The sequence below is a fragment of the Nicotiana sylvestris genome, chromosome 10, assembly GCF_000393655.2.
Source record: "Nicotiana sylvestris chromosome 10, ASM39365v2, whole genome shotgun sequence".
In the NCBI taxonomy this organism is placed as follows: domain Eukaryota; kingdom Viridiplantae; phylum Streptophyta; class Magnoliopsida; order Solanales; family Solanaceae; genus Nicotiana; species Nicotiana sylvestris.
The window spans coordinates 99,898,011-99,905,611 of record NC_091066.1 but is presented as its reverse complement, the minus strand read 5'-3'; positions in this window follow the sequence as shown (position 1 = coordinate 99,905,611).

The following is a 7,601-nucleotide window of genomic DNA, read 5'->3' as shown; positions in this document are numbered from 1 at the left end:
GGCACTGGGGGTGTACTTGGGAAGAAGAAGAAAGAAGATGTCACGACTGTTGAGTCCGGAGCCTGGTTCGGATCTAGAGGCCCGTCACCCTACTATAGACAACTACGACCCTACCACCAAAATTACCCCCACACTCCATATAGCCCTCCACAACATTACTACCTACTGCCAGATCCCTATTTTTCCGTTCATCATGCACAAACCTATACCCAAACTCCGGCACACGCACAATGACGTGCGCCGGCTCCACAAAATCCATACACAGCTCCACAAAACACGTATCCACCCCCAAGAGACTACAGAAATCCCCCCGGAATAGGTTTCTGACCAAACCAAGCCTTCAAGAATGAGAGGTTACAGAAGCAAAAGACTTTCACTCCATTGGGGGAATCATATACCAGTCTTTTCCACAGGTTGAGACAATTGGGCATAATGAATCCAATTGAGCCTAAAATGCCAAATCCCTCTCCTAGAAATCTTGACCACTCGGTGAGTTGTGAGTACTGTTCAGGAGCCCCGGGGCATGATACAGAGAAGTGTTGGAAACTGAAAACAGCTGTGTAAGAGCTTATTGATACTCATCGGATCGAGGTTCAGGCCCTAGAAGCACCAAATATCAATCAGAATCCATTGCCAGCTCACCATGAGACCCATATGATTGAGTTGATTTACAAAGGAGGGGATCCGAGGAAGCCCTCGCAGACGGTAATGGTGATCCGTTCCAGCAAAACCAGCTCAAAGGAAAAGGTGACTAGTGGGAAATCAATGGTCCAATTGAAAGGGGTAGTCGATAAGCCCGCTGTGGTAGCCGAGAGAGGGTCATCAAGCATTGTTGCAATGAAATCAAAGAAAGCTAAAATGGTAGTACCAGGGGTTGCAAGTAAACCTGTTGTGGTCGTGAAGGGGGCTCGCACAGAGCCTGTTATTATAAAACCAGTAACTCAGCTTTCAGTGATCAACAGCAAAGCTGTTCCTTGGAATTATGAATGGGTGACCGTGATTTAAAAAAGGAAAGAAATCAAAGAAGAAGTTTGTGAAGCACAAGGTTTGACTCGCTCAGGAAGGTGTTTTACTCCAGAGGAGTTAAGAAGAACTAAAGATGATCCAACGCTGGTGAAGAAAGCTGTAACTAAAGAAGAGGCAGAGGAATTTTTGAGGATAATGAAAGTGCATGACTATTCTGTTGTAGAGCAGTTGAGGAAAATGCCAGCTCAGATCTCATTGCTCTCATTGCTAATCCATTCAGATGAGAACCGCCGATCATTGATTAAAATCCTGAATGAGGCCCATGTTCCCGACAAGATCACCATCTGGAAAAGATAGCCAGCAAGATTTTTGAAGTAAACAGAGTCACTTTTTCTGATGATGAATTGCCCGTAGAGGGTACTGAACACAACAAAGCCCTTTACCTGACAGTAAAATACAAGGATTCCGTGGTTACCCGGGTATTGGTTAACAATGGTTCAAGTGCGAACATTTGTCCTCTCTCCACTCTAAGCAAACTGAAAGTAGAAGATGAGAGGATCCGTAAGAACAGTATATGTGTGCGAGGATTTGACGGTGGAGGCAAAGACTCAGTCGGGGATATAATGTTGGAGCTGACTATAGGTCCAATAGAATTCACAATGGAATTCCAAGTGCTGGATATATCTGTTTCCTACAATTTGCTATTAGGGTGACCATGGATCCACACCGCTAAAGCAGTACCATCAACACTCCATCAGATGGTCAAGTTTGAATGGGACAGACAGGAAATAGTTGTGCACGGCGAAGATAATTTGTACGCTCACAGCAACACCATTGTGCCATTCATTGAAGTGGAAGATGACAAGGGAACATGGGTCTACCAAGTTTCTGACGCAATGTGAGTCGAGAAAGTTCCAGAAGGGAAGTGTATACCAAATCCGAAGATAACCGCCGTATCAGTCATGGTAGCGTATGAAATGTTGAAGAATGGTTTTGTACTAGGAAAGGGTTTGGGATCAGCCCTGCAAGGCATCATACAGCCCGTGTCTCTTCCTGAAAACTTGGGAACATTTGGTCTAGGATTCAAGCCCACAGCTGTAGACATAAAAAGAGCTACAAAATTGAAACATAGGGCATGGGTCCTTCCAAACCCGATCCCACGTCTTTCCAGATCATTTGTCAAGTCCGGTACGAGAAGTCGCCCGGTAACAACAATTCCCAATTCTATGATTAATCCTGACGAGGAGTTAATTGAAAGATTTGAAAGGATGTTTGACGGTGTGAAGATGGTGGAAAGTGGTGAAGGTCCTAGCAATGCAGAAATTCAATTCATTGGGCCAGAAACAAAGCTTAATAATTGGAAAGCCACTCCTCTCCCCACACGAAAGGAGTCTTGGTAGTTTATTTTGATTTTCCTTCAGATTGTCTAGATCATTCCAGGGTTGTAATCCAGATTTTTATCTTTCAGTCTGTGTGAAGTGTGCAAACCTTGTTATCTTTTCATCATTCAATGAAATGCAATTTCCCTTTCTTTATCATTCCTGATAGTTTTTCTTTTGTTTTTCTTTTCTGTACAGTTCTTTTTACGCTGGCTCTAGTGATATGGCATGCATAAGGAATCCTCAGCCCAGTCTTAAAAATCAATTTGATTCTGAAATAATAGTTCAAGAAGTAGGTTGTGATTATGAATCAGAATACGATGAGGATGAGGCCTTCGAAGAGATTAGTAAGGAGTTAATTCACTTCGAAGAAAAACCCAAACCCAACCTGAATGATACAGAAGCCGTCAATTTAGGAGACACAGATAATATCCGAGAAACTAAAATAAGTGTCCACCTCGAGCCAAAGATCCGGGATGATTTAATCAAAGCACTCATCGAATTCAAAGATATTTTTGCATGGTCATATGACGACATGCCGGGCTTGAGCATTGATTTAGTGGTTCACAAATTGCCCACCGATCCAGTGTTTCCTCCCGTCAAGCAAAAGTTGAGGAAATTCAAAACTGATATGAGTGTGAAAATTAAAGAAGAAATCACCAAACAGTTGGATGCAAAGGTCATTCGGGTCACTCGATATCCTGTTTGGTTGGCTAATGTCGTGCCTGTGCCAAAGAAAGACGGCAAGATCAGAGTATGCGTTGATTACCGCAATCTCAACAAAGCAAGTCCGAAGGATAACTTCCCATTACCCAATATCCATATTTTGATCGATAATTGTGCCAAGCATGAGATAGGATCATTTTTGGATTGCTATGCCGGGTATCATCAGATTTTAATGGATGAAGAAGATGTAGAAAAGATGGCATTCATCACGCCGTGGGGAACTTATTGCTACCGAGTAATGCCATTTGGTTTGAAGAACGTCGGGGCAACTTACATGAGAGCAATGACTACAGTGTTTCATGACATTATACATAAGGTGATTGAGGTATAGGTGGATGATGTGATCATAAAATCAAAGCATCAGGCCAACCACGTTGGGGATTTGAGGAAATTCTTCCTGAGACTTCGCAGGTACAACCTCAAGCTTGACCCTGCGAAGTGCGCATTTGTTGTTCCATCCGGAAAGCTGTTGTGATTCATAGTCAGCCGGCGAGGCATCGAGTTGGACCCATCAAAGATCAAAGCCATCCAAGAATTTCCACCTCCGGGGAACAAGACTGAAGTGATGAGTCTGTTAGGGAGATTGAACTACATCAGCAGGTTTATTGCTCAACTCACGACAACTTGTGAACCTTATTTTCAAAATGCTGAAGAAGGATGTTGCGGTCAAGTGGACTGATGAGTGTCAAGAAGCATTTGATAAGATAAAAGGATACTTGTCAAACCCACCCGTGCTGGTTTCGCCAGAACCAGGAAGACCTTTGATTCTTTACTTGACAGCCTTGGAAAATTCATTTGGTTGTGTACTGGGGCAGCATGACATCACCGGCAGAAAGAAACAGGTCATCTACTATCTTAGCAAGAAGTTCACGGCTTATGAGGTTAAGTACACTCATCTGGAAAGGACATGTTGCGTCCTAACTTGGGTGGCTCAGAAATTGAAACATTATTTGTCATCCTACACTACTTACCTCATTTCGCGTTTGGATCCGTTGAAGTATATCTTTCAAAAGCCTATGCCGACAGGGAGACTTGCGAAGTGGCAGATACTGCTCATAGAGTTTGACATCATCTATGTGACTCGGACTGCGATGAAAGCCCAAGTATTGGCCGATCATTTGGCCGAAAACCCGGTCGATGAAGATTACGAGCCATTGAGAACTTATTTTCCCGATGAAGAGGTGATGCATATCGATGAATTGGAGAAAATTGAAAAACCAGGCTGGAAACTTTTTCTTTGATGGGGCTGCCAACATGAAAGGAGTCGGGATAGGAGCTGGGCCTATTTCTGAAACAGGGCATCACTATCCTGTTACGGATCAGCTTCGGTTTTCTTACACCAACAATATGGCTGAGTATGAAGCCTGTATTTTGGGTCTAAGGCTAGCTGCAGACATGGATATCAAGGAAATCTTGGTCTTGGTAGACTCGGATCTTCTGGTGCATCAAATTCAAGGAGAATGGGAAACGCGAGACTTGAAGCTCATACCGTACCGACAATGTTTACATGATCTTTGTCAACGGTTTCGACCAGTGGAGTTCAGGCATATTCCAAGGGTCCATAATGAGGTCGTTGATGCTTTGTCTACCTTGACATCAATGTTGCACCATCCAGACAAAGCTTATGTCGATCCACTGCATATTCAAGTCTGAGATCAGCATGCTTACTATAACATGATTGAAAAAGAACTTGATGGCGAACCATGGTTCCACGATATCAAGGAGTACATCAGAATGGGGATATATCCGGTGCAAGCCACGGGGGATCAAAAGAGAACAATTCGATGGTTGGCAAATAGATTCTTCTTAAGTGGAGGAGTTTTGTATAAGAGAACACCAGACCTTGGATTATTAAGATGCATAGATGCTAGACAAGCTACGACTGTCATGTCCGAAGTACATTTGGGAGTCTGCGGACCACATATGAGCAGGTATGTGTTGGCAAAGAAAATTCTCCGAGCAGGCTATTATTGGCTTACCATGGAGCAAGATTGTATCAATTTTGTGCGCAAATGTCATCAGTGCCAGATACAAGGAGATTTGATTCATTCTCCACCATCAGAATTACACACAATGTCGGCACCATGGCCCTTCGTTGCTTGGGGCATGGATGTCATTGGACCAATTGAGCCAGCAGCATCCAATGGGCACAGATTCATTTTGGTAGCCATTGATTATTTTACCAAGTGGGTTGAGGCTAAAACTTTCAAATCGGTGACCAAGAAAGCAGTGGTCGATTTTGTTCACTCAAATATCATCTATCGATTCGGAATCCCAAAGGTGATCATCACAGATAATGGTGCTAATCTTAACAGTAACTTGATGGAAAAGGTATGTCAACAGTTTAAGGTTACACATCGCAATTCTACCCCATATCGTCCCAAGGCGAATGGAGCAGTCGAGGTAGCCAACAAAAACATAAAGAAGATACTTCGGAAAATGGTAGAAGGTACGAGGCAATGGCACGAAAAAATACCATTTTCGTTGTTGGGATATCGCACTATTGTCCGTACTTCAGTATGTGCAACTCCTTATTTGTTGGTATATGGAACTGAAGCAGTGATACCTGCGGAAGTTGAGATCTCGTCCCTTCGGATTGTCGCTGAGGCTCAAATTGATGATAATGAGTGGGTCAAGACCCGTTTGGAACAGTTGAATTTGATTGATGAAAAAATATTAGCAGCAGTATGTCAGGGCCAGTTATATCAAAAGAGAATGGCAAGAGCATACAACAAAAAGGTACGTCCCCGGAAGTTTGAAGTGGGCCAGCAGGTGCTGAAACGTATCCTTCCACATTAGGCTGAAGCGAAAGGCAAGTTTGCCCCAAATTGGCAAGGGCCATTCGTTGTGACCAGAGTATTGTCCAATGGTGCTTTATATTTAATAAATATCGAAGGAAAATGCATAGACATGGCTATCAATTCTGATGCAGTAAAAAGATATCATATATGGTTTCTTTGTTATAACTGTTGATTGTTTGTATTTGACATTATTTCAAAGATTGGAATGACGAAGGCAATTTGTTCTGCTATCTAAACACTTCACCCTTTGTTCCCCCTTTTGAGCCTTATTTACTTCTTTCATTCCCCTCTTTTGGAATCAATAAAGAAAAAGAGAGAAAAAGAAAGAAAAGAAAAAGAGAAAAGAAAAGAAGTAAAAAGTATAACAACAAGGAAATTCACTTGTGAACTACGTTTGACTTGATTCCTGTTAAGGATACATAGGCAGCTTCCCGGCTCGGTCATAGTAAAATAAAATATCAAAAGATCCCCAAGCAAGAAACTGGGGCAGAAGTTGTACTTGTAATAAGAAATGTGATTCCAAGAGTTGTAATTTTAAACCCGTGTCAAAATTGTTTTGAGCCTTTGATACCCTTTCTTTCTAACCCCATCCAAAATCCCACATTACGGTCCAAAGAAAGACCTTCCGATCAGTCTTCGAGAGATGCCAAGTCGAGCAATGTAAAGAGAATTCATATCAGGGGCAACACTCCAGTTCAAGTAAGAAAAATCAAATAAAAAAAGTCTTATTGGTGAAAACCCTCATGGGCACCATGAGGCAATGAAAGCTGAGAGAAAATAAAAATGAGAGAGTCTTATTGGTGAAAACCTTCGCAGGCACCGTGAGGCAACAAAGAATTGAGAAATAAATAAATGAGAGAGGTTTGTCGGTGAAAACCTTTCAGGGCACTGCAAGTCGAACAAGGTCCGTAAGTTGGCAAAAAAATAAAAATTGGGTTGTGGAACATCTTGGAGCACAAAAGAGATTGGATAAATAGACTGGGTTGATTAATCCAAAATGCATACCATAATCATTTGTGTCAGTGACTCCACTCAGATAAGTTTTTTTTTTCTTATCTCCAACAGTCATTCAAATTCGGATTTTCTTCTTTATTCTTAATTCCCAAAATCATTGCATTTTCATTACTGTTAATTTTTCAAAGTTTAGCCTTGTTTCAACAAAAAAGAAGGAATTTCAATGCTTACTACTAGTTTCGAAATTGCACAAAGCAAAATGCAGCTAGAACATGCCAGAGATGATAGTTGAAAAGTAGGACATATGGTGTAAGCAAAAAGTTAAAACGGTGGAATGGTTCAGTAATGTAGTGGGAGGTATATGAGTTTAGACAGGAAGGTCGGAAATGGAGAACGATAGTTGGGGATCCTGCAGTTAAGGATCAGTTAGAAGGTCAAAACAATCTTTTCGATCAGTTCAAGGCAGTTGGACGAAGCAAAGAATGGCAAAGAGAAAATCACCTCCAGCAAGAATGCCACAACTTACCACCACGTTTTAAACTGACAAAATTTTCTTTAATTTGAAACAGGGACAAAGATGGCATTTCGTTTCAGGATATCATCCATAAGGAGAGTAAGTACTAGGCAGAATTGATCGCGGAAATTTTCAGGACCCTCCTGGAAAATGGGACTTAGTTTAAAATTCAAAATAATCATGAGTAGCGGAATTTGGCATGAATGCACCATAGAGGATTATAAGTGGAGCTTCGAAGTTTATATGTCGAGATGCACTTTG